The 23880-nt window shown below is 39.9% G+C and overlaps 1 protein-coding gene across 2 annotated transcripts in view; it reads right to left on the bottom strand.

The window, feature by feature from the left end:
• Nucleotides 1-14020, bottom strand: part of PLA2G4A (phospholipase A2 group IVA) — a 69915-nt gene extending 55895 nt beyond the window's left edge. Inside the window, exon 1 of one of the 2 annotated variants that reach the window (XM_088153613.1) lies at nt 13939-14020. The gene's annotated coding sequence lies outside the window, so the exon portion shown is untranslated. Of the gene's footprint in view, nt 1-13897 lie in introns of both variants that reach the window. The other variant, XM_088153612.1, reaches the window with a different exon arrangement.
• Nucleotides 14021-23880: the final 9860 nt, after the last annotated feature.

Here is a 23880-nt window from a genome sequence, read left to right as displayed (position 1 = left end):
ACCTGATTACATTTTTCATTAAGAATGAGAGCTATGCAGTCTAACTGGTCATACAAGTCATGACTGCCAGTGTGAAGTGATAACCATTTAACAGGGTCAAAAATAATTCAACGTTTCTCACATTACAGGGTATTACACAATTAAAATCTTGTGAAAAGATTTTAAATGTCCTTCCCAGAAAAACGGTCTGTTGAAATATATGATCTGATTAGATATTCCACTTAGTGGATATCTCCATTTCTTAAGCTATATCTTCCTTCTTTTTAGACATGAGTACTGCAGCAAGTTGAAAAGATGTAAGATGTGTTTTAAGAATTGGAAAGCTATATATATATGTATATGTATATGTATATATGTATATATATTCTAATTTCTAGGTAATGAGCTAAATTGGTTAAAATTCCCCTTTTTTGTACTAAATATGCAATGCCTTCCTTTGCATTTGGTCCCCAAGGCTCTCCATCTGGTATCCTACAGATCAGTTAGAATACAAGATCATCCATAAGCAGCATGGATGCTATGCAAAGGGCATTTAGAGGGCTTCAAGTTGGGAAGGCAAACAAATACTAATTCAAATTGGTTTTAAGGGCAGTTTGGAAACTATTAATTTTCCTATCTGAATCTTAAGAAAAAAATGCACAAAAAGGACTACTGAATTGGCAAAAATTAAAAGGATGGTACACTATTTGGCTTCAGATAACCATCCAACAGGGTCTATACATCTTTGAGAAACAGCTCCTTAAAACCATGTGACACAATTGTTTTTGAAACAAAGAGCTTTCGAGAAGGAGCTGGACACTAGAAATTGCTATTCAAAAAAAGTCATGCCCTTGAACGCCACTAAATAGCTCTTTGGATCCCACCTTATTCTTCTGGCAGATTTGAATCAAATCTTTGATAAAACCTCCTCTTCCCAACCTCCCCCCAAAAAAGGAAACAGGAGCAATCAATGTATGGATTATTTAGGATGGCTTAAGTCATTACCCTCTGATTTCAAGGAAATACTGTGACAAAGCGGTATAGCAATTCTAAATTTGGAAAGAGGAGGCTCCCCACCCTTTCTGACAGATTCTGGTTTTAACCTCAAAGTTGAATCATACTTATACTTTTTAGGGAGAAAATTGTAAGTATGTAATCTAGCCATTAAATGATACATAAAGACCATCAAACATGGGTCATCCAACAGAGGTGAATGTTCCCAGAAATTCTGAATAAGATACATGCTGAATAAAGAGAATAGAATTATCACTTTTTATCACTGATTTGTACAAAACAGGAAAATCAATAAAGTCCTGCTTGGCTATAAAAGCATTTAGCAGCTAATACTGACTTCAACACCAAGAACTCAGCAGCCAAGGCATAAATGTGCATTTGAGGCCCAGATTTATTATTGCATAATTATTACTATTATAATTATTACTATTATTATTTATCCCACCATGCAACTTACCTAATTCTCCTGCTTCCTTTTTTTCCCACAACAACCACCCTGTGAAGTGGATTGGACTGAGAGAGAGGGACTGGCCTAAAATCACCCAGCAGGTTTTCATACCTAAGGAAGGCCTAGAACTCACAGTCTGGTTTCTAGGCCAGCACCTTAAACACTACACCAAAGTGGATCTCATAAAAAACATACTTTTTTCTTCGAAGCAACCAGTTTCAGTACACGGCTTCACTGGAAATATATTTAACGTCTACTGGCAACATTTTTTAATGATGCTATTGCATCTTTCAAAAAGAAGTACATAGAAACACATTAAAAGAAAAACAGTAATATATACGTCCAACAAATTAATTAGTTATGTAACTACAATATCAAAACAAACTTGCAACATAAGCAATCTAACTGTTAGCAAGAACATCCTACTCTGTAGAAGAAAGAGATCAGTGGTGGCAATAGTTAAGATTGATTAGAACTCATAGGCTCAGTTGCCCAACTATTGCAATGGCAGGAAGGTTAGGTAGGAAAATCTCTTGACTTCCATGAGGACAGTCCATAGTAAATTCCCACCACACAAGTTATCCAGCTTGTGACAGGTTGCAGTTTTTGGTAACTGTGCAAAAGGGACCCACACTTTTATGAATAAATATGTATATATTTTATTTGCAGAGTTGGCAAAAGGAATGGTTAATGCCTATGGGGCAGTTAACAGAACTATGTAGCATCCATTTCCTCCACTGATCATAACAAGGACATATATCCTTATTGTCCCTGAATATCTCATTCAAGCCACCCACTCTTTCTTCTTTAGTTGCTTGGAGTGATTAAATCACTAAGGGTTGTAGGGCACTGCAAAGCACTTTAGGAAGAGTCTTTAACCAGAAGACATTAATGCACACCCATTGAGGTAATCTATGGAGCCTGGGAAAATAAATAAATACTTTACAAAATGGTCAAAATAGCACGATGACAAGATCAATGAAATCTGATCACTTTAAATTTTAATTAAATTACAATTTTAATTTTTTGAGATGATGAATAGTATCTGGCATCAGAAAAAACTGCCAATCCCTATGTTAAGCTATTTATGGGTGACATGGTGGCTGTTCCTTCCTGCTGAACACAAGCATTTTTTCCCCTCTTCTGTCTTAAATGAGCTGACTACATAAAGCTTTGTCTGGGTAACTGGCATACATTCTCAAGAACAGAGATATGGAATAGTTATTCTGAAAATACCATTTTGAGGAGGGGTGAACAGGCCCAATTATCTTATCTTTGTTTAACGAAAACTAGTATGGATTCAGTGAAGTCTGATCTGTCCTTTTATTGCACCTGTAAGGGCAAATTGTTCCAGTTCTAACATGTTAAGGAAAGAAAAAAATCACAATTTCTACCATTGGCAATTACTTAAGCCCCTTTCCTGCACATTCTTTACTCCAAAACAAATTTATCATGAGAAAACAGAATTTTTGCTCAGCTATTGGGTCAGAAGCACACAGCAGAGAGAATATATAGTAGCTTCAGAAGCCTGGGTTTGTGCACTGGGAGAAGTAATCTTACAAGCAGTTGGAATAGTTGTGCAAGATGCATAAACAGAAACTTAAACTTGGCTACCGCCTTTGGCACTACCCTTGATGCCACCAGTCCACCTGATCCACCCGACTTCAATTATTTTCAAATGCTATTCTAATCACGTTAATTGAAATGAATAAATTGGACACCACATGCTGTAAAGCAAGCATTAGCCTCAAGCATAATCTTTATTTAAAGAACAATGGATAATCTCTGAACTGCAAGCACACTCCAGTCTTCCACTTGTGGTTCTCCAGTGCCTGCAGTAGCTACTGTCAAACTTCAAGAGCCAAATGGTTTCAATTTGATACTGTGATTTTTACATTTTTTTAAATCACAGCTGAGAGTAAGAATGGGAATGAGAAGTTCCTGCTTTCATTCTTTACCTTAATCCTCCAGGTTTTGCCCCTACTGTGGCCTACTATGGGCTAAACAGTGGGAACAGGAGCAAGAGGCTCTAGAAACAAAACTTTCTAAAAGGTTGATTCAGGGCACTGAAGGATGGGAATGGGGGTACCCAAAATTGAATGCAATATTCCAGATACTGTCTGGCCAATACAGAATAGGCTTAGGCAGCAATCTGCTTAGGATGTTCCCTGCCACTTTCTCTAGCCCATGGTGCTTCCTGACATCCTTGCCTACTTTGTCTTTTTTTTCCCCAGTCAAAGAATTACACCATTTTATTTCTGAGAATGCATTGAATACCTCCTTAAAAATCAGGAGTGGGCATCATTTGAAAGTCCAGGGGCCTCCAAAATAGCTGCAGAAAGCTATGTGATGATATTGATTTATTTACCCATATTTATATGCCACCTATTCCCACCACTCTAGATGAGTTACAAGAAACATGTCTATATAAAACTCATAAAACCAATCTCCTTAAATAGTAAATTCTATTAATAAAAATTATTACTACAAGCTTTTCTTACTGTCAAGCAGATTTGAATGTCCTCCTGAAGAAGACGGTTTTCATCATTCTGCGAAATGCACATCTGAGCTTGGGGGGACCTGTTCCATTGAGGGAGGGCTACTGCTGAATGTGTTATTCTCTAGGTTCCAGCTCCTCAATCTCTCTTCAGGTGAATACCTGGAGCGTCCTCATCCTACTAGATCATGTAGGGCAGGCAGATAATGCCTGAAGGTGGTCCTAAAGGAGTGAGGGCTCAAGTCATTTTTTTTTTTGTCTGTGCTCAGTCGTTACCGACTCTGCAGTGACTGCTTTGGACGAGTCCTTTGCAGTTTTCAAGGCAATTGTTTTCAGAAGTGGTTTGCCAGAGCCTCCTTCCTAGAGCAGAGCCCAGCTGGTGAGCGCAGGAGGCGGGGTTTCCGTTGCTTCGCGCCCTTTTCGGGCGAGCGCGGTTTCACACTTACCGGCAGCTGCTCCCGACTCCTGTGCAAGGCGCTGCCAGCATTTTTCCTCCCACCGTGAGGAATGAGTGAGAGTACCCATTTATCTACTCACGTGAGTTTTCGACCTGTTGGGTTGATAGGAGCTGGGGAGGAAACAGGAGCTCACCCTGTTTAGCGCGAAGGCTGGACTCGAACTGCCGAAGCGTCAGCCATTTCTGGCCAGCAACTTTCAGCATCATTAAGCCGCTGCGCCACCGCATCCCTCCAAATCATAGTATCCCATATTACCAAATGTTTTCAGCCCTTTCCTTCATTTGTGGCTAAGGATGGAAATAGGAGTGCCAGACCTTTGGGAGATATGCATGCTTAGTCAAGGATGGCAGGGAGCATCTTGAGCTAGAGAAAGTGTCAGGGAGCAATCTCACCAATCTGCCTCCCATCAAAGAAAGGTTCCCTTCTATTCCTCATTGGTCAAGTAATATTTAGAATACTGCATCCAGTTTTGTTCTCCATTTTAGGAACAATATTGACAATCCTGAGAGTGTCCAGAGGAGGGCAACCAAGATGAAAAGAAAAATGGAAGGAATAATACATAAAAAACAGTTGGATACATTGAAAGTGTTTAGCTTGAAGAAAGAAAGACAAATCTGATAGTAGTATCTGAGGGGTCATCATGCAGAAAGTTGGCGCAGATAGGACATATTTTGTAAAGATTTTTATAGCTTTCTTTTTTACTTGTAAGCTGCCTAGAGTCACTTATACATGAGACAGGTGGCATATAAATACATAAATAAACATGAATCGCCAACTGCCAGGGATGCTATAATAGTGGACTCCTGCACTGGACAGGGTGGTCTTAAAGATCACTTCCAGACCTTACAATCTATGATTCCATGAAATGAGTATTTTAAGGTTTGTGGTGCCCACAACAATAGCTTTTTGTAAGAATCTTCACAAATTATCAAAATTCCATGTGTGCCTATTGGTCATAAATGTTCCCTGTATGAGAGTTGTTCTCCCAGTCAGAGGAAAACAGTAAAGTATCAGAGCTATCCTTTACCACAGTGTTCCTCAACCTTGACCACTTGAAGATGTGTGGACTTCAACTCCCAGAATTCCCCAGCCAGCCTGGGAATTCCCTGGCTGGCTGGGGAATTCTGGGAGTTGAAGTCCACACATCTTCAAGTGGCCAAGGTTGAGGAACCCTGCCTTACCAAACTGAGAAACCTGAAAATCAGTGTCCTGCCCGAAAGAATCCAGCCGGGAGTTGCATAGACCACAAAAGAGAGGGAGATACAAGAATATGAACACTGATTTCATTATAAATAGGTTTTGCTTTTGATACAACAGCAGCCATTGGAATTCCTTCATAATGGCTTTTCCACAATAAAACTACTTATCAAAATTTCCTGGATACTCATGGGTCTGCTTAACTGGTTCCTATCTAGCCTAGCGGGAGAAGCCTGACAGTTAATTCCAGTGACTCACTACTCTCACTACATGTGAGGAAACTTAATTTCCAGTTTCTAGACCAAAACCGTGGCAAACCAATCGTCTTGCCAGGTTGTTGACCAGTAAACAGATCAATACCAACTTGATCTAGTATAAGGACCAAATAGAGCAGGATCAGAACCAGCTAGCTACCCAGATTAACTACCTCACCGAGGCAGCAGGCTGGTTTCCTGGCTAGATAAGCATGATGGGATTCCAGAGAGATTTCAAACTTTCATCCTTCAATACAAGTTATACATCTCCCTGAGACAGGCAGAATTTCCCATAGGTCATTCCGAGATAGGATTCATATTTGGATTTTGACCTGGGGAGCTGCTAGATGGGTAATTCCACTTCTGGAAAATAACCTTATTCTAGACAACTATGCTATTGTTACGGCAAAATTCCAGGAAATAAATAAATAAATAAATAAATAAATAAATAAATAAATAAATAAATTCTGACTAGGAAAAGCAGGCAGTATATTAATAGTTGGATCTGCTTTTTTCTTTTTCTTTTTTGCACCTAATGCAAATATTTATCACTGGAGAACAAAAGCCTTATCAAATCCTTACAGTTCAAAGCCATAAGCTACACAATATAAGAGTGTTCCTATATCATACTTCACCATAATAACTGGTAGTACCTACTCAGTCTTTCACTAACATTGATTTGTCCCCCACCCTACCAGCTATGTGGCTATCAATCATCTATCAATGGTTTGTTTATAGTTAGCATAGAATTCATACCTAAGATGAAAAGTATTTCTGGACAGAACTAACCAGAAAATGAAAATCATGTACAAACTTAAAACATTATTACCTGTACTGCTTGGGAGAAAGGAGCCATTTTTTTTAACTTTAAAGTTGCTCTTTATAGTTAAATACCAACACCCACACCGAAGACGCTTCTGTTCCCATTGAGTGAACATGCAGTTCAGTAGAACAGTGTTTGTCAAACTTTCTGAAAACAAGGACCACTAAATAAACTTTGGGAAAATGTGGGGACCCTCCAAATAAACAAATGTCCTTTCCCTATGCTTTCTTCAAGAACATGATAATGATAATAATTTATTCCATTTATATGCCACCTGACTCCCAGCTACTCTGGGGACCACATTTTTCAGTAAATATGATAATGGTTGTAGCCTTCCCATTCTCTCCATTTTAAAGGCTTTTTAAAATACTTTTGTATCAGCAAAATTAAATCAAAAATTAAAGAAGCCTGTTTCACCTGGAATACTATATCTAGCTTGGCCTAATAGTTGTTGCTGAACTTGCCAGAATGGTCAAAATATTATCAGATGAAAGTCTACCCATTATCCAATTAGCAAAGACTTGCACAATATATATATATCACATTTGCAAACTACTTTTTATTGTTCAGATAATCAAGTCTAACACTTTTCAATGCAGTGGATCTAATGAATAGATTGAAATATATTTTAAATATTGCAAAGAACTGTCTACACCATCCTGTGGTTGGAATTACAACAGAATGACTTCAATGGGACGTTCTCCTAGTTAATAGGTTTATTACAGCAAGGAATCAAACTGATCATCATGACCTTGCCTCATAGCACAACACTCATTCATTACAAGAGCATCTGTTATTCAGCTACAGTGAATTATCATTTGGCTTTACAGAAGGTAAGGCTTTTAATATAGATCTTAAATGTTGTATTGTATATGGATTGCCTTATTGTAAATTTTCAGATTATGCTTTTTAATATCTATATACAGTCGAAATATTAATTTGTTTGCACCATTACGTTGTTATAATTATACTTTCTTTATTCAATCAAAGATGAAATAGACATTTAACAATAACAGATTTATCTGTTTATTAGAGAATATTCAGATTTACAGCTGAAGCCCTAGAACAGATTTCAGGGTAGCACCTCCTGGGGGAATTTATAAATTAGGGTGAACTGGGAGAGCTTGTTCCTTCAACCTCTGCCACAGGAAATCTACATTACAACTAGAATCAGCTTTATACCAGTTTAGCCTTAGCAGGGGTTTACAATTAACTATTTACACAGCCCTATTTGAATACATTTAAAATTTACTTTGATTCTTAGAAGGAAGAATAATTTGATGAAAATTCAGAATCTGGGAACAGTTGTTTTAACATCAAGAGTTCTTTGTAAGAAAGTATCAACAAAGTTGTTTGAAGTGAGAATCTGCCTTTTTTTTTTTTAAGTATGATTTTCACACAAGGAAATTTTGAAGACTCTTGCTTAAGTGAAGTCATTACTTCTCTTTATCTTTCACCATTAACTATTTCAAGGTAGTGCTCAAGTGTTGGGACACACAACTGACACAAAAACAGTTTCAAAATGGAAGTGCAGTTGCCAGGATTCCTCAAGAATAAAAATAGATTATTAGTAATTCATATAAATCAAACATAACCAAATAAGTAAAGTTGTGAATGGATTGGTTACAAGCAACAATCTTTTAAGAGACTACTTGCACTTCACCACATTTACTTAATAGGGTAAACTGATTTAATTCATTTGTGAATCTTACTCATTTGATGTCTACCACTGCATTAACAATACTTTGGTTCTACCATTCCCACGGTAGAGACAGTCATTGTTAAACCAGTTTTACCCTGCCATGTAGATATATATTCCTACTCTATCTCCATCCCCACTACAGCATAATTCCAACAGAAACAGGTCTTTATCAAGGCAAGAAGAACTGATACACTATTGTAGGAATCTACCACAACACACCAGCCCTTCCTTGTTCTGCTTGCCATCGTTTAAAAGAACAATTGTTCTGCTTGCCATTGTTTAAAAGAACAGTCTCCCCCAATCAAGATAACCTTCCTGTCTTCCTGTTGATTGGACAATAGGAGACAGAAGATGAATGAACATTCTCTTGGGAAATCAGTTTCCTAAATCTGTATTTGCAGAAAAGAGAGACCAGATATCCGTAGGGAGTGCCCTCAACCCTTCTTACATTAGGCTAACCTCCACTGCAAAACGTTCTTTCCAAGAGCAACTGCCAGCCATTAAAAATTCACTTCTGGTCTAACACCCCAGTCAGGGAAGGACCATTTGTAAGGAAGAACCAACAGATAGGAAAAGAGTTAAATTCTCTCCCTACTTATACTGAGTCTTGTTTTCAAGTACTATTTCTGCATCTGACTCTGCACTGGCACTATAATGGGGTTAACATTCCCCCAGAATGTCCTTTCCTGCCCTAAGAGATTTGAAGATGATATAAAAGATACATAACTTTACACACTGTGTAGTTAGCTGCATGGACAACCTCAGGCAGTTCAAAAGCTGTGGCATGAGTACTATTCATAATGACTGCTTTATCCAACTATTCAATCTGAAGCCAATATCATTTGTCGCCCGGACAGGCTACCTTTCAGGGAAACATAATAAAATACCTCTAGTCTCATAAGTCAAAAAACATCCTGGAGAAAGCATTAGCAAACCACTTCCAAACTGGTGCCTAGAAAACTGTGTCCATTCCAAAAGCCAAGCTTTATTCAAGGATATCTTTAATGCTCACGTAAATTGGTCATTGCCCCTCCCTTGCAATATCTGCTGGAAAAGAATCAAGCAAAAAGAACTTCCCAACTTCCATCTAATTCTCAAAAGCAAGACAAAGTAGCAGTAGCTCCTACCTTTCTTGATCATCCTCCCTACATGCCATAATAGGTGGAATCGGGACCACAATGTTACATACTGGAGAAATTTAAGAAGTGCTGTGGGTAGTGCAAAATAAATGATTGGTCAAACAAGGAGAAGACACTTCCTTCTTGCTTATCTGCAGACTCCTTTTGGATGCCATGGTCATAAGATTGGGTCTATCTAACTCAATCCTCCAGAGCCCTTAGTGAGAAAATGAGCAGGCAAACATGATGGCCTGCCCTGTTTCATTCATTCCCCCTGAATTAAGACCAGTTCCTTCTGGTGCATTTTCCAAAAAGACTGGAGTTTAAGAAGGGAGGCGGACGAGGAGCAATCAAAAGAAGGAGTTACTAACAATAGCCGAATCCCTGTACTGAATAGTTTTGAGGAAGCAGTAGCCGTTCCTGCCCAAAACAATCACTGGTTCCTCTGCCTCAACCTACAGGTGCTGCTTGCTTCTTGGGGCAATAAAGCAAGCAAAGAGGAAGATTCTCTCTTGCTCAAGCTCTGGATTCTCACCTGGAATGGTACACCATCCCTGTATGCCGAACTGCTGGGTGGGGGAGTTAAGGAGGGTTAAGGAGTGAGCAAAAGCAGCAGAGGTGGCCATGGCAGGAGCAGTTACTTGTTCACTTTCATCTGAATTCCACCTCCTGGTAACCCAACAGCAGGGCTTCGGCCTATGGAATTCAATCTTCATCTGTGCCACTCAGAGAGGCAGGATAGACAAGTGATAATTGCCTCCACGCTCTGCACCTCACTCATCCTTTCTCTTTGATAATGCAGCACAGGAGGAATGGGGTTAGCAGGTCCAGCCAGAGAATGGTATGGTAAAAGAAGACAGTATCTTGTTCTCTGACCCTTTCTTGATTGGGTTGTATGAAGGACTGAGCTACTAGAGGCCCAAAACTTTAAATTCAGAAAGAGAGCACACAGGTAAGTGAATGCAAGGATGAAGTGCCATTCGTTTTGTGACTTACTTCCCATCTTGCATCACCAACCAGACAGAACAGCATTAGAATCCCTAACCCACAATGGCCAGAGTGATTGAACAGGACAGAAAAGTTTGGAATAACCTCTACCTTCTTTTCCTTGCATACGACTGTGTTCCCCAATGTACCATGAGTTTTAAGTAGCAAAATTCAGAAAATGATGGGAAGGAGAGGGGAAGGAAGATTCTTCCTTCTTGGGGAGGTTGCTTAGCCCTGTTAGGTTTATTGATTGCTTCTCCACACCCATGGATCATCAACATCTTGGAAGATATTATTTGCATATGTGTTTGGTTTTATTCTATTTTTATTCTATTTTATATTGTTTTTATTGTATTTTAATTAATGTTTATTGCTGTTTTATTGTGAACCGCCCAGAGTCACTTTTTCGTGAGATGGGAGGTATCTAAATTTTAAATACAAATATAAATTTATATACACATAACTACATACACACACACCATACACATTTTCAACTCCGACACTTTAAGCCAGGGCAAGAAATATGGTGTCCATAAATACCTTTGATGTCTCTGTCAGAGAACCACAGAATATAAAGATTGGAAAGGATACTGAAGATCATCTAGACCAATTCCTTGTCCAGCCATCCAACCTGTGTTTGAACACCTTCAGTGAAGGACTGTCCATCACCACCTGAGGCATTCTGTTCCATTGCTGAATAGCTCTTACCATTAGGACATTTTTCCCGATGTTCTATGAACACATCTTGTTCATTTTAACCTACCGACTTTTGCCCTATCTTCTGGAAGAACCAAGCAATTCTGCACCATCTTCTACATGACAGCTGTCTTAAAGTATCTGGCCTTTCAGATACCTTAAGACAGCTATCATTTGTTCCTGCAATCTTCTCATCCCCAGGCTAAACACAACCAATATAGAAATGTCATATGTGAAGTCTTTTAGGTCACAGTTTTCTCATAAAATTTTCCACTGGAGACAATTTTGCAATTTCAAAGTGGTATGATGCTTACTTTCCAGGTGATTATTCTAAAAACTTGAGAAGTAGTGTCTTCTTCCCTCATATCACAGATATTGTGAGGAATATGCTAATTGAAACATACTCATTTGCATAGGAAAACCCACACCTTTAGCTCAATACATCCAACTGTTCCTCATAAGTTTTTTTCTTTCCAAGTCTTGAATCATTATGTTTGCACTCTTTCATTCCAGCTTGTCAGTGTCCTTCCTAAAATAAGATGCTGAAAACTGGATGCAATATTCAAGATGCAGTCTAACCAATGCAAGGAACAGTTATCTTAACACATTTCTTCTATTAATGTAGTCTTGCATTTTATTTTATTTTTTTGGCTTTACTTTTTCACCTACATCATACTGTTAACTCATGTTCAGCTTACAGTCCACCAGGATCCTCAGATCCTTTTTGCATGTACTGTATTGCTACTGCCGCTGCCCTAAACTCATGCCTTTTTCTCTCCTACCCAAATGCTAGAATTTGCATTTGTCCCTATTGAAATTCATCTTGCTGGTTTCTGCCCTTTATTTCAGCTTGGATCTTCTTGAATCTTGACAGGGTCCTCCAAGGCATTTGCTATGCCCTATAGTTTTCCCATAGGAAGTTAGTGTAACTACAAAATAAGTAAGTGGGAAGCAAAACCAGCAGCTTACAGGGGACCTATACCCATTCTTAGAAAATAATGAAGTAATGAACCTACAAGTGTGCACACCTGCCCAGAAAAAAAAGCAAAAGTAAATGAAAAGCTAGTTTGGTGCAATGGTTCAGGTGCCACACTAGAAATTGGGAGACCATGAGTTCTAGCCCCACCTCAGGACGAAAGCTGGCTAGGGGACTTTGGACCAGTCACTTTCTCTCAGCCCAATCCACTTCACAGAGTTATTGTTGTAAGGAAAATAGGAGGCAGGAGTATTGTGTATGTTGCCTTGAGTTGTACAAATTAAGGTGGGATATCAGTCTAATGAGCCAGTTTGCTGTAGTGGTTAAACTGGGAGACTGAGAGTTCTACTCTCACCTTTGGCACAAAGCCAGCTGGGTGACCTTGGGCCAGTCACTCTCTCTCAGCTCTAGGAAGAAGCCAATGGCAAGCCACTTCTGAAAAACCTTGCCAAGAAAACTCCAGGGACTTGTCCAGGCCGTCGCCAGGAGTCAACACTGACTTGAAGACATAAAAATAAATAAGTCTAATAATACATTTTTTAAAAATAACCTGGAGAGAGGAGAATGGTAGGAATCAACCTTCTTACTTTGCCTTCTGGCAAATTGATGCTTTGTGTCACGTCAAGTCCATCACGATGGCCATTTTGTGAACACCCATGACTTCCTTCCCCAATTCCAAAGGTTTCCCCACTCTTGTATTAAGTGTCCTGTAATCTACCTGGTCTTTGACATAACTATAAGCAACTTAAGACTTGAATGCATTTGACTAAAGTATAACTCAACCATTTCATACACTACCTTCCCCTAATAATAGATTAAGAGCAGTTTTATCAAGAAGTAGAAAAGACAAGTGAAATGCCAGGGTCACAGATAAACTGAGGAAAAGAACAAATAAATTGTCCACTAATTACATTGATCCTTGATTAAGCAGGGAGAAATATCAACCAATCTACATACAAAGACATACATCAGTCCCATCCATACTTCTTACTGTTATGTTCAACAGAATTTAGTCCCAGGTATAAGAATCTTTTAAGGATTCTAACCCTTGTTCCTTTGTTTGCATTTGAACATGTTTACTGTCTCATCTAATAAGTCCTGCGTCTACGCTGGTTCTTCAGCTCCTGTCCTCAACACGACCACATTATCGGCTTCTGCTCAGCAGTTACTCCAACGAACAGTGCCACGCCGTCTCTCTCCCAAGAATATTTCCTTAAAAGCAGTCCTGGCAGATGGAAAAATGGCTTGCAAGGGCTTGTATTCAGTTACCTACGGTTCTTACCAACAGGAATCTTTACTCCCTAGACGGTCAACCACGTGGGAAATCATCTAAACCCGGAACGCTGAAAGGGAGACTCCGCGGATTCTTCTCAGTTCCGTAAGAGCGGCAGTATCACCACTCATGCAATCTTTTTTCCCACCCAGTCAAAATAAGCTACGCAAATACACTAACATGTCGCAACTACTCCTGGCACAAAAGCCCTCTTTCTCCTCGTCTCCAAACGAACCCCGCCTGTTCAGTTTTACAGACGCTCCGACGGCAGCAAGTTGGCAAGAAGGAGCAGTTTGGTTTTTCAGCCGTGCAAAGAGAGCACCTTTTCGTTTCTAAGTAATGAGCAAACGGCTTCCTTATTCCACCAGCTAACACGGTCACTCTCTGGGGTCTTCCCGTCCCATCCTCCTAGAAGCCTCCCCGCTCTCTCCCAACCTTTCTCACTATAATAAAGCACGCTGGGCGTACGGCTTACAAGGTCGACGGTGCGCGTTAGCTGCTTCGAGGATGGCGCACCTCACGATCCTAAAAGACCAGATTCTTCTTTGGATTGCCCTCCGCCCCCTCGCACCTTCCTCTTTTCGGCCGAACTGGGCTGGAAAGTTTTCATTCGCAAGCGGAGCCGAGTGGGCGGAGTTGGGGAGTCAGCTGGTCCAGTGATTTAAGGAGGCGCTCAAAATTGAACTGCGCTTTGCTAAGGTCACTCACGCGTGGACGACGGCTAGCGGTAGATGAAACGCACGTGGAAGAGGTCGGAAAAGCGACCTGCTGCGACAGCCGCAGGAAAAAGCCGACCAGGATATCGGCAAGTATATTTGCTCTGGAGTCCCTTTTTTCCCTCCAATGTAGGCAATGGGATTAGCTTCTACGTGAGCATTTGAAGGCACAGCCTGTTAGCGCAATAGAGCATTAGCGCAATAGAGCATTAGCGCAATAGAGCATGGAACAGCGTTTCAAGTAAGGAAAATATCCAGGGGAAAACACCCCAGTGGCTGATCTCGGTTACTCGTCACAACTTAGTTTCCTCATCGCGAAAACCGACGACAGCAACGATGCATAGGGCCAGGTTAAACCAGGTGACCAGATCTTAGATTATATTTTCCAGCATCTTGTTCCTTTGCCATATGTGCTGAGGGTGATGGGAATTGAAATCCCCATCTGAAGGGTCCCAGGTTCCTCTGAGCTAAATGGAAATGATCTTATGTGTATTTTGGGAAGAAGAAGAAGAAAAAATACCCAAACACTATATTAGACAGAATTCAACTATAGTAGATATAAAGGGGGAAATGGGTCTTAGACCAGGAGATAAAACTAGTTCTTAAAGAACAGACATTTTAAAAATTAAAATCATTTATTTGTACAGTATTTTTGTTTTGTTTTTAGGAGTTTGCAGCATCTCTTTGCAACAATGAGCACTTTTGCCCAGTAGGGCAAATGGGAAGAGACAGATGAGAATCTTCACACACTGACCCAGCATCTGTAACATGAATTTAATGGTAGTTAAATTAGTCTCTGTGCTCCCACAGTTCTGTCTCTATCCTCCAGTATGTAGTTTAGATAGAAGTAGGCTTTTCTGTTTCCATATATTTCTTAATCTAGCTTTTACTTCAAATACAGTATCAACTGTTAGCATTCACTGATAGCTGGGCTATCTGTGTATTGAAGATAAACTATATGGTGGAAATTTTCTTGGGAAATGTTATTTAATGACTAAGTATTCTTTCTGCAGTCGGCTCGTGGTCAGGAGCATATCACTTACAATGGCTCCTGCTCAATTCATATCTCCCTCACTTTCCCCCCCAATAAATATTCCTTCAAAAATTAATGTCTGAGTAGCAGGAGGGAATTGCTAGGAATTATGTAATTATGAGCATTTCTGCAGGTAGAATTACATTGGTATCTGCTGGAATTGTTTGAGGGACTGCCTATCTCCCATAGTTTCTGCCTGGCTGGTACATGCCAGCAGAATGGGCACATGCTGGGTCCCTTCAGTTAAACAGTGTCATTTATCAGGATCCAGGAAGCATGCTTTCTCTGTTGTGGCACCTGCCCCTTGGAATGAGATTGCTACCCAAATCCATGTGCCTTCCATAAAGCCTTGAAGACCTGATTGTTGAGATGGATGGGGCCCCTTCTTGGGTGACCCTTAATAATTGTTTATAGTGACTGGATCCCATCTTGGTTTGTTTTGGGTTTTTTTATGGTAATATCTTGTGAGCTGCCCAGAGTCAGTTGGAGACTAAATTGCATTAAATAAATACCATAAATGAAGTCTTGGTAAGAAAATGTTATCCATTATAAGATAATTGGGTTGGCAGAAACCTATTTCTAAATTAGTCCATTGCTCTGAGAAGAACAGGCTCTCTGACACATCCCCAGTCCAAGACAGTCCTCCAAGAATATAAATGATAATATATCCAGTATCCCCAGACTGGAAATTCAAAAATCAGATTTACATCCCATCTGCCAGAAAATGGAAAGAAAACTTGAATTTATCAGACTTTATTTGTATTTTTTTTATTAGAACTTCAGGATCTACCATGTCATCATGCTAAACCATTGAAGGAAGAATGACTATAGATAGTCTAAGCAAGGTTGTGCTCCCCCCGCCCCCTCTTTCTCTCCTCCCAAGTGCTGCTGCAGTTGCTATTATCAGGAAAAAACAGGATGTGGCTTGAACTGGCTAGCTGACGGATGGAAGCAAGGACAAGTGATAAGGATACAGGATGAATTGCATCAGCCCCTGTGGAAAACTTTCACTTTTTAGAACTTCCATAGATCACGAGCTTGTTGCCTGATTCTGTGCATATAAAACATTTTCATCTTCTGCTACATAGGTAGAGCTGCTGCTTACCCACCCACCCCCCTCTGTGTATTCAGTAAAGATCTGACTCCAAACAAAGGGTCTGGTCTCCATTGCTTGAACCTAGGGAACAATTCTTCCCCAGTGCCGTAATGTTATTTGGTTTATTTATTTATTAATTGATAACCTCCTCTTCATTGAGGAGCTCAAGGCAGCATACATAGCACTCTATCTTCCTATTTTTCCCCTGAAAATAAACCACCATATGGGGTAGGTTGGCTGAGAGAGAATGACTGGCCTCAACTGTCCCAGGAAGCTCCCATGACTGAAAGTGGACTAGAACCTGGTCTCCTCACTCTAGTCCAACATCTTAAAACACTGTACCACATATATTGTATAAACATAGCTGTTCTAGTTTACTCAGTAAACTACTGTTAAGTGAACCATTGCTTATTACAGTGTGAACTGTCTTGAGATTAAATATCTGGGAAGACAGACAAACAAGAGTGCCTTTGTATAACTCATTAAGCTAGTATGATGCACTGGTTAAGATGCTGGACTAGCACTGGGGAGACCTAGATTCAAGTATACGTTCAGCCATGGAAGATCCCTGGGTGACTTTGGGCCAGTCATTCTTTCATCTGAGCCTGTCTCACAGGGTGGTTGTTGTGGGGGCAAATGGGACAAAGGAATACCAAACAACCACCTTGAGCTCTTGAACAAAAGGTGCAGTCTATCAACATTTATGATCTGTTCCTTTTTTATTTATTTTTTTTAATGTAAGTTGCCCAGAGTCATCTGGAGTCATGTGGCCTCTAAATGGAAGGAAGGAAGGAAGGAAGGAAGGAAGGAAGGAAGGAAGGAAGGAAGGAAGGAAGGAAGGAAGGAAGGAAGGAAGGAAGGAAGGAATTAGGCCTAGCAAGATGTTTAAAACAGGGACCATAGGCCAAATTATAACACCTTTATCACAACCTGTACCTACAGTTTGTAAACATTTACTATGCTAAACTCTGGTTGGCATGTGCCAGCTTGAAGGATTAATCTGAGGTTTAGCCTCCCTTCCAGCCTCCCTTCCATCCTGTCACAGAGACAGCTGCAAAGTGAGGCTACTCCAGCTGTGGCATGAGTTTACCCTGCTTACCCACTCTGAGCACAAGGAATGTAAAACAGTGACACAGGTGTAGATAGAGGCTCAGCTTTTTGCTCAGTGAAATATTTACTTTTTTCTAAATGGAAAAGAAAAGTGCAAGCTGGTCAGCCCCCGCCCCTCAATGTGACGGAATACTAGCAAAAACAGCAGTAAAACATCAAGTGGACTTGTGCATTTCTGTTGCCTGGTCCTGGACCAATGAGTAGCTTATTCACAGTTACCACCAGCTGTGGCTGGTGTAGTTGTGTGAACATGTTTAAATTATTTATCCAGAAAACTTTGAAGAAGCAGACAAGATGTACATCAAGCAACAGAAAAAAATGCATTACGAAAACAATTCAGCATTGGAATTAAGACAGATGGTGGAGAATCTTTTTCAAAGGAAATGAAAGACAGACATGTTTTCTGGGACGCGGCCATATAAGCCAGTTCACGAAAATATTTTTATTACTTCCTATAATAATAAAGGGAGACTTCCTGAAATTACTATTCCAGGAAAAGGGGGCATCCCCAACTTGGAGCGAGACAGTATGAAAATAATAGTTTATATATGAAAAAGAAAATGTGTTTATTGTCAGGTAAGTGGATTCCTCTTAAATGTAGGACTTTATAAGCTTTTAAGAGATCTGCTCTGCTGAAGCTAAAAGACTAGAGGGGAAAAAATAATTCCTTTAATATATTTTTTTAAATCTCCTGAACGTAACTTAAGCTAATTGAGGCAATGTCTTAACAGCATCTAATATATGCTAGGTGGTTGCATAAAATAAGATATTTGAATATTATATGTATAGGGTTTAAGCCAGCCTGTCTCCCACTCAGTATCAAAAAAGGAGAGTTAAAATCTCCAACATATAAGAATCTTAGGAATAGCCCTCTCTAGCACTCAGACCCAGTCCTCAGCAGGCTTCTGGCACTGCAACTTGATTCCTGTGCATAAACTAGCTGGAAATTAAGCTGGCTTAAGAAATATTTTCAACCCATTCTTCAGCTTGGGCTCCAGAGATGCTAGATGCTCTGTCCAGACCATGTTCACCACTCCCTTATTGGTGGATTCCCTCCTTTTTTAACCTAACACTCTTTTATTTGGGCAGGTCTCTCAGGATATGAGGTTTCTATTGATAGATACCTTGTACAAACCCTCTTCAATTGACTCCCCCTCTTACATGAAACCTCCTTGTCTTGTGCATCCACTGATGAACCATATTGGTGTTTTTTTTTAATGTTTATCATTCTTCCTATCTCTTGGCCTAGAAGGGGAAACTGGCAGAATACATTTCAATTTGGGGAGGAGGAGGAGGAGCCACAACAATAATAGGTACACCATTTTACTGTTTATCAGCAAATCTGTTTTAAATTTTTTAACCAAAGTGTTCAGCCTTTCACCATTCCATGGGTGAACTTCTTTTAAAAAGCCCAGCCTTTCACTGGTCCATTGGTGAAGCTGTAATACAAAACAGGGGAAATATGTTTCAACAGTCTAGAATGGAATGGCCACGGAGGACAGTGATCAATGACCAGAGAAGAAAGGATGTTCCTGCTACAGTACACAGTAGCAAATGGAGCAGAGGCATTTGCCTACAAGAAAATAAGACCCAGAATGCAAACCATACATGCAAATTGTACATGACACAGTACATGTCAGCAGATCTCAGAAAACCCTAATCTGAAGTGGAAAAAGAAAAGACAGCTGGACACTGACTTCACAATGGGATGACATTGTATGTTCCTGGGCTTGAGACATGGTTACTGGCTATTCTAGCTCAGGACAAGCAATTCTTGAGGATGACCCTTAACTTCCAGTTGTTTATACATTTTGAAATGTAACTTAGTTTGTCAGAATCTTGATTCACAGCCATAAAGTTGCATGCAGGTGATCCCAGATAAGCAGATAATTATTCATTCCTCCAGGTGGATTGAGGTTCTTGTCAGAAACAAAGTTTACTACAGAAGTATGAAGTCTGTCCTGTTTCTGAGGCCTGAATGACATTTATGAGCTATAATATTATCCTGCAGAATGCAGAATAGTTTACATCCTTTGTCTTATCTCCTCTCCATGCTCTTCTTCCAACAGTCGTGTGAAGTAGGTTGGCTAAGATATATGACCTGCTTAAGATTAATTATGCTCAAGGGAGGATTTGAATTAGTGTGTTTCTCTGGCTTCATTTTGATAATAACTGATAATACCTACAGTCCATATACAATCTAGTGCAGCATTTCCTGATGTGTTGAATTGTAGTTCTTAATCAGCACAGATCAGTTGTAAAAGAAAGTATAATGCAGTCCCTAAACACAGCAGTGATAGAACTCCTTATCTGGAAGGTGCCAGGTTCCAGGAAGGCCATAAATATGCCAGATTCCTTTTCCAACATCTCTAGTTCCCTGTTTCTATGTAAAACTGCCTCTTCCCTTGGCCTGGGAGGAGGACAGGGTTGTTCTCCCCAAAGTCTACACCCCTTTGCAGCAGCTTCCAAGTGATTTATATTGCAGCAGATCGGTTGAGATATACAAAGAAGACATAAAGTAGCTTTCCAGGACATGAAGGTATAAATATGAGTTGCAATTTTCAGCTGAAGGATGTGTAGAAGCAAACTCCTTCTAAGACTACGTGTGCTGGGTAATTAATATTCATTATCCTTAATGTGTAATCACTGGTCAATCAATCATTGACTGCCAGTTCCAGTCAATAAACATAAAACTGTTTAGTAGGAGGCAGCACTAGGATGAGCCTTTTTAAAAAAACAATGTTCCCATAAAGTTTTCAGGGAAACTGCATGGACTTTGTCAGTAGGGTTGAATGAAGGCAAGGGCCAGCCACTTCCCTACTGTTGCCCATATCCCTAGATGTCAAACTTGCCTCAAGGGAGTCTTTTCCTTTACCTACTTAATATACAAAAACATCTCATTAGACAATTTAGAAGAAAAACCAAAATTGGGCAGCTTTTTCCATTTTCAATCTGCAAAGATGGCACTGTGTTAGGCATGAAACTTGCATCTACATGTAAAATGAAGATGCAAGTCTATTTAGATGACTTTACCCAACCACCCATCCCAGTGCCCACACAGATCAGAACAGCCAGTTCTGCACTATTGAATCCTTGGAGTGGGATATTGAACAACCCAAGTCTGAGTCAAATTTAGTACAACTCAATTTATTAAATACTGTAAAATGTAATACTCCCTATTGATATTCTTACAGTATTCTGTCATGCAGTAGTGAAGTCTTCTCTCAGGATATGAAGAGTTACTTAGTTTACAAATTAAAAGATATTTTCTTAGAAACATCAGGGTTCCCTTTTAGTAACTAACTTAGAGTCTTCCTATCAATTCTGATGTTCAGGTTTCTGGCTAATGCCAGTTGTCTACATAGTTCCTACCTTTACAACTTTTTTACCTCATTTTTCTGCCTCCTGCAAACTTTTCTCAGTCATCAGCCATTTATGCTCTAAAATGCTTATACTGAATCTTGGATCTAATAATGACTATAGATGATACCATAATAAAAATCAGCAATACATTCACGATGACAGAAATTAGAATTAACCAAATAACTACACAACACTCATACATGTTGAGTTATTCTTGGCACGTGCAGTTCTCTAAATTGCTTAGCATACCATGGAATAGAAAAAAAATCTATCCAGCTGGCATCTTTTCTGCTTGGGGTACATTTGCTTTCTAATAAGTGTTACATAATTCTTATACTGGTTTTAATTATTCTGGTTAAGAAGACTCCTCCATGTTAGTAAGTCTGCATTTTATTGATTGATTGATTGCATTTTCAGTTACAGATACCTTGAAAAAGAACCAAGTGCCTGAAACACATTGGACGTTGTCAAGGCACTTTTGAAGGCAATTTGATCTCCTTTTTCTCTGCTCATATATTACAGGGAACCCTCTTTGATGCTTCCATGCCCTGCAGTGATGCATAACTTGTCAGGTCATATGATTACACATGACCTAATTGAAATGAAACTGCACTAGGTTCCATCATGAAATCCATAGTCAAACCCAATGGAGTAACAGAAAGAGAGTCCAAATGAAGCCTACAGTCAAACACAAGAAATCTAGCTGAATAACCAGCAACTAGAAAGGCAAGTCCAAAAGACAATCAGTGAAAACCAGCAGTGTGACACTGGAGATTATGAAACTGGAGTTCTCACAATCCACTCCAGGCTGGAAGCCACAGAGATTTCATAGTCATGAGGAGGCATTTGTTAATGGGGAATTCTCTTTCTCAAAAAGGCATGGATTTTGTCTTGGACTGAAGAATGGGTAGCAAGAAAGGAAAGACCAAAATATAATAAATAAGGAAGTAATCTGTGATGGAGGACTTGGATGAGGAGGTTCAAGGTCATAGGAAGAAGCATCTCCTCAGCCCACAGCCTGAGCATGTGAAAGCAGAGGATGAGACTGGCACTACCCTAAGGAATTCGTAGTGTTTAGTTGCAGACTTTGGGAGTTAGAGTTACTGTAGTCTGGCGAGATTCTGTCTAGCAGGTGCAAGCTAATAAAGTAACTAAGCAATTCCAGAACCGTCTCATGGAGTTTCTTGGGCTGAACCTGACATAATCAGTAGTTTGGCACTGAAAAGCCCTGCCGAGGAAGTCTTCAAGAAGTATACTTTTTCTCAGATGAGTACTGTCCTAGGGAAGACAAACTCCAATATATATTGAGGATAATAAGTCCTAAGGCCCTGAAAAATTCTGTACTCCTGAGAACCCCAAGTTCTCTGCAGGCTTTTACTCAAGAGGATCTCATTTCTCAGATGGGCACTGGTTTTCATATCACTTAGTTTGACCCCAAGGTTTCTAGGGCTAAACAGTGCCTGGGCTGAGCATGAAGCTGCCTTTATTGGCTTCAGTTCTCTACAAAGTTTCCTGAAGGGTTTTCTCAACTTTCTGATTCATTCAACCAATGACAATTTCCTGACACCCTCACTGTCTGTCCCAAGCTCTAAGTTTTCCTTGAAATGAGAGTCCTCTGAGACAACATAGTACTGGTTCTCTGGGAAAAGGCTGAATGTGTCATTTTTCTGTGTCTTCCTCCTCTGGGTTTCCCAAAATTAAATCATCTGCATACAAGAGAATAGAAAAAAATATGTTCTTGATTTATTCCAGATTCACTTTGAGTTAGTTATTCAGTAAGAAAAATGCAATTTAAAGTCCCGCTGGTATTCTAACCAGTCTTAAGATCTGATATGAAAACCTGTCTTTTTAGTCAATGAGAATGGAGAGAAAACGTTCCCTTTATAAATGAGAGGCTCCAGGAAGGGAAGGGAAGGGAAGGGAAGGGAAGGGAAGGGAAGGGAAGGGAAGGGAAGGGAAGGGAAGGGAAGGGAAGGGAAGGGAAAACCTATAACATCCTTTTGAGGGAGTCCAGTTTTTTTTTCCCCCCATGAATTACATAGGGGGCAAAGTAGCTCCTTCCTGTCGCTGCTTGCTTTCCCCAGAAAATGGGGGAGAATGACATACTTGTCCAGCCCCATTATTCCCTAAGGAGACTTTTTTACACTGAGTATCCCCACACCATGAGAGCTTTTGGGTGGTAATTCTCCACGAGAATGTTAAGATTCCTGTCAGCAGGGTATATCCCCAAATTATTCCCCTTTTCACCTTACATAGTACTACTTTAGTTTGCCCAGGAATCAAGAAAAGGTATCTTAGTATCTCGAGTCTCTATCATCATCTGGGAGAGATGGAAACAAAACATGAGAGTCAGTATATCATCTATCTCCCACTTCTTCATTTGAATCAGATGCCCATGAAGGTATTCCTTCAATTTTGAGAAAAGGTGGAAGTCACACAGTACAAAGTCTGGTGGGTGGGATAAGATGGTAAGATCCAACTTCACAACTGCCTCTTGGGTGACTTATGAGGCCTAACGCTGTCATATTATAGAAAAAAATCCTTCTTATGTTCCAAATTCTCCTTAATTACTGTTTCATAATTTTGAGTGTTGCAGTGTAGCACTCTGAATTGATAATGATGCCAGGTTCAAATCCATGCGACATTCTGAGTTCCTAAAAAGCCAAAAACATGAGTTTTCCTGCTGAAGCCTGGGTAATTTATTTATTTTTCAGGTGAAGTTTAGTGATGATATTCCGTGGATTGATGCTTCATTGCTGGGTCATAGTGATGCGTCCATGTTTTGTCAACTGTCATGGCTATCAAGAAATTTCTCATTTTCATTCTCATAGCTTGGCAAATTCCAACTCTTGAAACTTTCATCTCTGCTGTCAGCATGCAAGAAACCCACCTGGTACAAATCTTCTGATATAGAAGAAGATCAATAATGTGATCCACCCATTTCTGTGCAATGCCAAGCTTGATAGCAATTTCCCTTTGAATGATCCACCAGTTGCCCTTAATCAATTTATCAGACTTTTTCATGTGAAATTCATCACTTGTTGTCACAGGCAGTCCACTTTGTTCTCAGTCACACAAATCAGTTCTTCATGGTTAATCGTCTTTACATTTTTTGGCCATCGATGTACAGTATTCACGTC

The sequence above is a fragment of the Python bivittatus genome, unplaced genomic scaffold (genome assembly GCF_059951505.1).
Source record: "Python bivittatus isolate LINGU-HERP-01145 unplaced genomic scaffold, Pbiv_v1 ctg000700_np1212, whole genome shotgun sequence".
Classification (NCBI taxonomy): domain Eukaryota; kingdom Metazoa; phylum Chordata; class Lepidosauria; order Squamata; family Pythonidae; genus Python; species Python bivittatus.
Note: the sequence above shows the minus strand (reverse complement) of the source record. Positions and strands in the feature narration are given on the sequence as shown.